The sequence below is a fragment of the Xiphophorus maculatus genome, chromosome 4, assembly GCF_002775205.1.
Source record: "Xiphophorus maculatus strain JP 163 A chromosome 4, X_maculatus-5.0-male, whole genome shotgun sequence".
Taxonomy (NCBI): Eukaryota; Metazoa; Chordata; class Actinopteri; order Cyprinodontiformes; family Poeciliidae; genus Xiphophorus; species Xiphophorus maculatus.
The window spans coordinates 8909785-8919593 of NC_036446.1; the positions used below are offsets into that span (position 1 = coordinate 8909785).

Consider the following 9809-nt stretch of genomic DNA (forward strand, 5'->3'; position numbering starts at 1 on the left):
CTAGGTAAAAATGCATTGTTTTCTTACGTAATCTTACATAGATTACTTAAAAATATTATTTTTAATCAAGACAAAAGAAAATTAGTTGGTGAGTAAATTAGTTTAAATTAGTTGGCCCCCTTTCAAAAAGGGGTTACATACAAATGTTTCGCCTTTCAGATTTTTACTTGTAAAAAAAAAAAAATTAAATCATGCTTCCTTTTCTTTCACATGACAATCATGCATTGCTTTCTCTTGATCACAAAAAAATCAAATTTAAACAAATAAAGTTTATAGTAATGTGACAAAATTTTAAAGTCTAATGGATACTTTTGATTACTTTTACTGTTTACCTATTAATAAAGCATTCAGTCACTTTTTGTTTGCAACATGACCAAACAATCACTAATAGGGTTCTATTTATGCCTGCATACTTGCGCTCACATAGGAGGCATCCTTGAGCACAAGATCTACACAGAATATTCTGGCCATGCACCAGCTGCTGGTCATTAATTATAGTGTCCTACCATGGCTCCTCCTGGAACCTCAGCCAAAATTATAAAGCTATCATTAAAAGTGCACAAGGTGTTAACGTAGAAACACATAGTCCAAGTAGAAAATGTTGATGCTTGTTTGAGCAAAAAAAAAGAGAAAGGCTCTTATCTAGAAAAAAACAATGTCAAAAAAGATAGATGTGTCCCAAAGTAAGGTCAAACACAATACTATCATACATATCACAATACATACTTTCTGAAAAGCCAGTGAAAGTTCTTGAAACAAAAATTTTAAAAACGGTAAATGCATAAATCTTATCATCTTTCATACAAAAACAGACTTTCACTTATAAGCTATAACAAATTACTTAAATGCATCTTATCTTAATCACAATTCAAGACAAATGCAGACAATTTGTTAAATAAATAAATAATGAAAAATGTTGACTTTTTCAGTGTTTATTTATGTAATTAATGAAACATATGAATTTACCTAAATGAGTCAGTGGGCAGAGCTACCATAACTTTAGTCATTATGACTTACCTGTCCAGGTTAACCAATCACATGCTTTGGTGTTTTTAAGGAAACCCTTTTTTTATGGTGCACTGCAGCACAGGATCCATAATATGATTCAATAAATATTTAAATATATAGAAACATTTTGACATATACAATTCTATCTCATGACATAAGGTATTAAAATAACTGTAACCACTATTATTTATTTATCTAGCTGTTTGTTTATAAAATGTTTTTATTTACTATTTTACTTATATTTTTTCATAATTACTTTGTCTGTAGGCCTTTTCCCACATAATAGTTAAAATGCTTTAAGCCCAGAGGAGCATTAAAATGCTTACTCACAGATTCCAGTGGATAGTTTTACCAGAGGAGCCAAGTCTCCTGCCGATTTGATGACGCCAAACACAAACACCTTTGAACCTTGAGAGAGCTTAGACAGTCAGTCGCAGTGGCACCCTCCTCATTTCTGTTATTTTTCTACAGCAGGACGGCGTTCTACAATTTCACTTCACAATACAGAGTGAAGGAGGTCCTGGGAGTGAAAGATGAAGAGAGGCATCACCCAAAGAGAAGGTCATGTGCTCTCGACGTTCGATGGCCTCAGATCTGAGGTGAGGTTGGGCTCCTTTTAAATACATCAAACATACTCAGCGGAGGGAAAACAATCCAGGGAGCTTTGTGTAACAACGACTTTCTCTGACCAATAATTCAATCATTGCTGGTTTTGAAGCTGTGTTTACATCCATAACTCAGTGTCAGAACTAATTTTGAGAAGAATGATTGTAGCTAAAAGGAGGCAGTTTGTTATTTTAGGCAATATTTAACTGTGCAAAAATAATTTGATTGAAATCAAAATTTTTAGCAACTTAAATTGCTTTAATAAGACTCTTAATAACAAGCATCTGTAGCATGTATCCCAAAGGTTGTGCTAAAGAGTACATCTCTTCCTAGAGGCAGTAGACTCAAAGCTAATGAGGTCAATTAGTCCCTGGTGCATTGAGAGATTAGCACCTAATTCACTAAGAGGAGCCCTTCTCATTTCATCCCTGTAGGGGAGAAGAGGGAATGAATATAAATAATTATTAACAAAACCAGGAGATTGGAAAAGAGAAATCGTCAGTCATGCGAAGGGCTAAAAGCATGCAGAAAGCATAATGATGCCAAACGATTATATAAAATATATATGAGGACTTTTTCAAAATATTTCTTCGCCTTGAACTTTTCAATGTTTTCTCAGTTTACAGTGTATGGATAGACCAACACAAAGTAGCACATATGTCATAGGAAGATAAAAATATAATGCATGATTTTCCATAAACAACCGAAAAGAGTCCACAAATATGTAGTTATTTATCCTAATTTTCTCTAATGCTCTTCATTAAAATCCAGTGTGACCACCTGAATGTACCTTAATTTCAATAGAAATTCAGCAGTTCTATGAATGCCTCAAAGGTTTATTAAAACAATCATCATCATGAAGACCAAGAAACATCTTAAAGTTCAGGCATGAAGTTGTGGAGAAGCTTTGAGCTTCTCACCTAGCTCTGATCAATCCACCATCTGAAAATTAAAAGGCTATGTTCTCATAGCAGGCCAATGTGACATAATCTGCTTTTTTGCCTATATGTGACCTACATGTGGCTTTTTTACAGTAGCCTAATTGACCCAATTCTGATATTTTCACCCCCACACACACACAAAAGAAAGAGATCAGATCTGTGCCACTGCCATGTGGTACTAATTCGGATACAATAATAATTAACTGTTTTCAAAGCGTCTACAGTCTGAACGGGACTGTTGCATTGTCTACAGCAATGTCCTCGAGGGTCGAAGTCCTACAGTTTTTAGATGTGCCACAGGTACAAAACACTGGAATGAAATGGCTTAATGACCTCCTCCTTGTGTAGATCAGTTCTCCGAGCCTTGCTAATGACCTAATTATTGTATTAAGATGTGGTGCAGCAGAGGCACATCTAAAAGTTGCAGGACTGCGGCCCTCGAGGACTGGAGTTTGAGACACCTGGTCTACAGCTTTTATGTCATTGATGTGAGATTTCCATCATAATTCTGCACCAGAAAAAGCCATCTGAATGCCTCAAAGGTTTGTTAAGGTCTGTTAAGATGCGGTAAATTAGGTTGTAAACAATGGCTGAAAACTATGATTATGATCTTATGAAAGAAGTCTGTGTCACCGTAGTGCATCACATCACAATCAGACCACTCCTGGCTGTATCTATGCATTCAAATTTTGTTCTTCTGCGTATGTGGGTCGCTTTGGGAACATAAGTACTGATTAAGCAAACACCAAGAGGCACAAGTATTGCAAGGAGAAAGAGAGCATGTACGCCTCAGCTTGACGGATAGTGTCAGGCCTAGTTCTAAAGAACCTGCAAAAAGTCGCATTTGCATTTCCGGTGGAGGTTCCCCATATTTCCTGTTGAGGTCACAGTCATCAAGCACAAGTCAAGCTTGTGTTCATCATGTTCTTAATGCATGAGTAGTTGCACGTTTAGGTTTTTCAGAGTTTACATACAACATATTTTCTTGTTGAAATTAGCTTTACAGGTTGAAAGAGAATGGCAGCAAAATCAGGAAGTAGTGTGAACATTTGTGGCTTAACATTCAAAAATAAGTCCTCATGTTTACAGTCAGTGCCAACATTCACTGTTGAGTGTGGCCTTTCTCCTACTTGGTCATCTAATGTGGTCTAATGGAGATGGAGAAAAACAAAACAACCTGACCACTGGTTATTAAGAGACTTGTCACAAAACAACGCTGAGCTGTAGGCAGTGGCGTAACTCTGAACAGTACCGACCTGTTTCTGGGCTTTCTTTTTCTTTGTGTTACTTTGTACACTGCTCAGCTCTGAACAGATGGTCCCTGTCTAAATTCAGCAAACTGTAAAATTAATCAAATAGCATGCATAATCACAACAGGGTTTCCTTTGTGTCAAACTGAGAATCGTTACTGCACCGTAATCATACGGCTATGGTGAATTCCACATATGTATGATAACTTAGATTACAGCTTTTCCACTACATGACCTTTGGCATTGAAAGACTTTACAGTGTGTGAATGTGTGTGAAGTGGTGAATGACTGAATGTAGTCTGAAACCTTTTGGGGCCCCCTGGACTAGCAAAAGCGCTAGAATCAAAGCATCACACCAGGTTTGTTTATGATGAGGCAATAACAGTATAACAAAATATAAAGCTAAAAAAGTCCATTTTGCATAATAGCCCCTTTAAAATGATTTGCAGTAGCTTAAGTAAAAAATTCTAAAAAAATTGGGCCCCTTTTAACTGCATTTATCAAGAAGGGAAATGATTCCGTATAAAGAAATCACTCTTCTTATCCTTCCTCTGTAACACATCACAAGTTGGCAGCAAACATAGACAGGGAACTATCTTTAACCATTCCTCTAAAAACCTTTCCAGAATATTTGGAAGTGAAACCAGCCCATAGCATCATGGGTCATCCACTGTTCTTAACAGTGAACACTTTGTGCTTTTTCACCAAACCCAAATGGAGCAATTAAAAGCTGAGACCTCATCTGATCTGATCAAAGCACCCAGTTCAACAATATGTGACGGTGGGACAGATGCTTTATAAACCCTGACCTGTAAAGATCCCAGATCTGCTTTACTTGAATGGCATGTTCTCTTTTTATTTTTTTTTCCCACTTTGAAGTCTGGCTGAGAGAAATGGACCTCTGTGTCACGTCCTATTTATACCCCAGGAAGAGGAGGTCACAGACCACCAAGCATACAAAGGTATGGGCCGTTATGAGGCTCCTGTGGTATGACAGTTTTGAGTAAAAGTACCACAGTTTTACTTTACTTAAACAGAGAAGCAACTAATCCTCCTACTGCTACTAAAACAATGTGACATCTTAGCATTTATTAATTGATTTCAATACATAGTTATGAGCAAACACCTACAATAAGCACTTGAAGAAAACATTATTAATTGTCAACTTGATATATTTAGTAATGCTTAGTTGGTTTTTTTTAATCAGACTATTTGCTCAGGTAACTAGGCTGCTGCTTTACAGATACTGAGATGGCAATTTTCCAACTGTAGTTAACTGCTTTAATAAGAACATGTGTGTCCATATGTTTGGTGACCAAAAATATTTTCAAATTTCTTATCTTGTAAAGTGAGGGAAAAGTATAGGAGACTCCTTTTCAGACTGCTGAATCAAGAGGGGAGAGGCAGCACTAAATTAGTCAATGCTTCAAACAACTAGAGAAAACTCCGGTTAACCTGGCAAATTCCTTGCTTTCTCATTTGAATGACTCTAAACTATATGAACAGGAAGATGGAACATTTTAGAAACAAAGAAGACGGGGTGTGGTGTGGGTTAAACCTTTCATACCAGTAATTCGTAAATGGCTGAACAGAAGTTGCCTGATAATCTGATAAAAAAAAGGACATTATTAATCATAGGAAAAGACTTCAGTTGCATTTTTAAAACAGTTGTAACAATTGTGGCAAAGCTGGTTTTATCAAAATAAACCGTTTCTCAAATTTTCCAAATAAATGAACTCAAATTAAGGGTTGCACTGCAGAAGCACAAAATCTTATCAAGGATTTTTGGTCTAGTTTCTAGTGTAAATATCTTAGTACACTTGAAGTAAGACAAAAATATATCTTGCTATATCTTTTTAGCAAGATATAGAGGCTTGTTTTAAGTAAACAAACTTAAAACAATATTAATAATTCCTTAATATTGATGAAAAAGTTCCATTGGCAGTTAAATTAACTTAGAACATGAGAAAATGTCTTGTTATAAGTTATATAATCTCAAAATGGAAAAAGTACTTTTTCATCAAAAATAAGAAATTATTTACTTAAACTAGCAAGTACATCTTACTAAAATAAGTTACTTGTAAGTTAGTTTTGTCTTACTTCAAGTTTACTAAGATATTAGCACTAAAACTAGACCAGAAATACCTGGTTTATGCTTTTGCAGTGTGGAGATATGGGGAAAGATTTTTATTAATATTGTCAATTTTAATTTATTATAAGCCTGTAGCACATATCTGTGCAAGATATGTGCACATATTTGTGCACAGCACATTTGTGTGGAGAGTGCTGTAATATTTTTATATTAGTAATTTAATGACACTAATCAACAGAATAACTTTTAAAGTTACTTGGGTTTAACTGTGCTACTGTGCTCCATAAGAAAAAAATTTCTCTCTATATGTTCAGCACATTTTTCATTTTTAGGTCCAAAGAATAATATAACACAGTTGCTTTTTACTGGATTTGAGGGACCATATACTGCTGTGTAGCTCTCATTCAGTGTTTAAGAAGCATAATAACCTCAAAACAAGCTCGTGAAAATATCAAATATTGGTTTCTCAGACTCACAAAAACACCCTGAAGTGAAGTGTTAGCCTTGACAAAACCTGAACTGACTTCTTCAAATTACATGGAGAAGTTGCACCAAGACTTCCTGACACTTTATCGATCCCAAAGCTTTTATGAACTCTCTTTCACACCTTTTTATGACTCAGTAACAGCTTTCGCACAGTTCAACCAACATACTTTAAGAATGTCTTCTTTATATAAAAAAAATTTCAAAGGAGATGTTGCAAAAATAAATGGTAAACCTATTGTACCTGTCTCACAATCCTATCTTACAGAAGTCAAGAAGATGCTAAAACAATGTACATTTAACAAAGAAAATCTATGTAGGATCACTTCTCTTCTACAAGCAATAAAATGATTAGAAGAATAGGAAATAAAGACTACAAACTAACCTGAATGTAATACATACCTTATCTTTACAGGTTCTGCAGTTAATGGTTACATAAAGTCTGTTGCTAGATTGTGACACAAGCAAAATAATACTTCCTGTTTGTTGCCTTTTGCCTGTTAGGTTAATTCCAAACTGACACAGCAGTGCCATCCATTTAGGAAACAGGTTCTTAAGTTCAAATAAGCGTTTAATGAATTTACCTTCAAGCTGGCAATAAAACTGCAGCCTAGCACCTACTGTGACATAATGACAGGAATAATAGACAGCAAATCAACCAGCTGTTTTAGCCAGGAGAGGAACACTTCCAGAGAAAGTGCTTTATTGTAAAAAAAGATTACAATCAAATCTTTCACACTATGAATTGTTTGTTACTTTAATGTTTAGCAGGAAGGATTTCTACCTATGCAGTTACCTGGTTTCCTTAAATGCCAAGCTTTTTTACTGATATTAAAAACCAAAATGCATTGTTCTATAACCAGGTTCAAACTAAAATATATGTAAATAAATTTGAATCTTTCGAAAGGATTGGATTAAAATGACTATTTTTGTTAATAAATTTCATCTGGTAGTTTTATAAAGTGGTTTGAGATGTCATTTGTTGTGAATCGCTGATATATAAATAAACTAAGTTGATAATGTCCCTTAGCTTGTCTACATTATTAATCCTCCTCTTGACAATTGATTCAATATGAAAGGAGTTGGTAAATCCAGTTCTTGCGTGCTACCGTCCTGCAACTTTGGATGCATCCCTGCTCCAACATGCCTGAATCAAAAAGCTGAATTACATCCTTGCCATGTCAGCAGGTTTTGCAAAGGCCTATTCATTAACCATTGCTTTGAATCAGGTGTGTTGGAGCAGGGATACATCCAAAACGTGGCAGCTGAAGATTCCTGCTCAATGAGGTAAGCTAACTCCAGTCGTTAAGGGCTGGTGTCCTGCAACTTCTAGATCACAGATGTCAAACTCCAGTCCCAGAGGGCCACTGCCCTGCAACTTTTTGATGTGCCTCTGCTGCACCACACCTGAATAGAATAATTAGGTCATTAGCAAGACTCTGGAGAACTTATCTACACAAGAAGGAGGTAATTAAGCCATTTCATTCCAGTGTTTTGTACCTGTGGCACATCTAAAAACTGCAGGACAGTGACCCTTGAGGACTGGAGTTTGACACCCCTGATATACAGTAGGTGTTTCTTTGTTTCAACACCTGGCTCCAATACTAGCTCATTAGCAGAGCCATGTAAGCTTGTGTGTCAATGCCAGTGAGGCTGTTTTGCCATTTAATTCAAGTGTGTAGGACAAGGGAGACATCTAAAATTTGCAGGGCTCTGGCCCTCGACAACTACAGTTTGAGACTTTGCAAACATGGCTGCTGGCCCATCTAGCACATGCAGGTTCATAAAATCAGGTATTAATGCCTTTTTTTTAACCACACTTTTTCCTTTCACTCAAAATGCTTGGATACAGCCCTCTGATGAGACAGTTTCTTCTAAAATTATGCTTTGTGGCTTTTATGATTATGGTTTACACCGAAATCAAATTTCTCAGATAATTTTAATATTACATAAGACTGTTAGACATAATAACTTTTTAAAATAGAAATGTTATGTCATGCCCATAATAACTTACACGACTTAGGGGAAGACTGTATAGTCGTCACTATGCAGTCCTTTTATATATGCAAATATAAAAGGAAAGTTCAGTGGAAGGAAAGTGTTTCCCAGAGTCATGGGTTAATTTATTCAGTTAATGCAGTAATTCATGCAGGTAAAAAAGGTCAATTAGTCTGCCAAATTTAATCTTCCAAATGTGTAAGAAACAATCTGTAGGCTATAGTCAATGAAAACACCTTGAAATCGATAACGCTTTGTGTTACATCTATATGATGTAATACTATACTAAATACAGCTATATGAATTTAGTTGTTTGAATTAAATTCCTAATAAAAATTAACATCGATGAAATTTTAATTGATTGAAACGCACAGAGGTGACATTTCAAACTTTTTCATCAGGAATTTTATCAGAGATGCAAAGGAAAATGAAGAAATCATTGTAAACCAGCCTCTCACACGTCAGTAGCAGTTCTGCATATTTGCAACGAGGAAAAGAACCGCTGTCTTACGCCGAAAATATTTTTGTAACTTTCGCTCCAGAAGGTACTTAAGGTCCCTATCACAAAAGAAAACAGAAGATAACGACATGAAGACGTTAAGATTTCGCTGCTTTGTTTATATCAAGTCCATCCCAGAAGAAAGATGCTCGTTTGGTACGGAAACACCTCACAATTAGTGAGAGAAGGCGCATACTTTCACGTCTGCTTTGCTCAACAGTCATGAGAATACTGTTCTTTGACCGGAGAAGAGATAAAAGCTAGATAAAATGGGGGAAACACTGATAAAGGTTCCTGATACTGTATTCAGACACCGCGTGTCATCAAACACACGTTTCCACATTTTTAACCCGCAACTCATGTCCAAGTTCATTGAGAGCGACAATCTCGTTGGCACGCTTGTGTTTTCAAACACCGGTTGAACTTCTGGCTTAGTCAAACTGCAAAAGCATGTTGTGAAACCCAAAGAAAAGCAAAACATGTTCATTTCTAAAACAGTCAAATCTTTATATCCAAACCGCAACGTCCTGTCAGCAGTGAGGAACTAAGACTCAAACTGTCTCTCAGCGGTGGGACAAAAAGCATTCATCATACGAGGTCTCACGTGGAGAAATAATAATTCTTCATTTATTTACTTCGAGTTCAGGGTCTTACCTGCGTGGCTCAACAGCGTCCGGGGGGATAAATCTACATTACTGTCTACTGGAGATACAGACTGAGCGCGTAATGTTATGGTCCCCGTGCTCCTCCTCATCAGGCACTGCGCGCGCTCGCTCATCACCGCAAGCTCGCTCCTCCTCCACTCCATCACTGTCACTGACACCCACGCGCGTGCCCGAGTGCGCCATTTACCACGGCCAGTGGCGGTATTTGTCCCCCTCAAGGACAGGTTTCACTGATTAAAACTGTGCTTTGATTAAAAATCTTTTTTC

General features: G+C 36.5%; 1 protein-coding gene across 2 annotated transcripts in view; it reads right to left on the bottom strand.

Annotated features, from left to right (window-relative positions):
* The window catches only part of adcy7 (adenylate cyclase 7), a 64602-nt gene extending 54967 nt beyond the window's left edge, over positions 1 to 9635 (bottom strand). For both annotated transcript variants that reach the window (XM_023332129.1, XM_023332128.1), the window contains exon 1: positions 9532 to 9635. The gene's annotated coding sequence lies outside the window, so the exon portion shown is untranslated. The remainder of the gene's footprint in view (positions 1 to 9531) is intronic.
* Between the last annotated feature and the right edge of the window lie 174 nt (positions 9636 to 9809).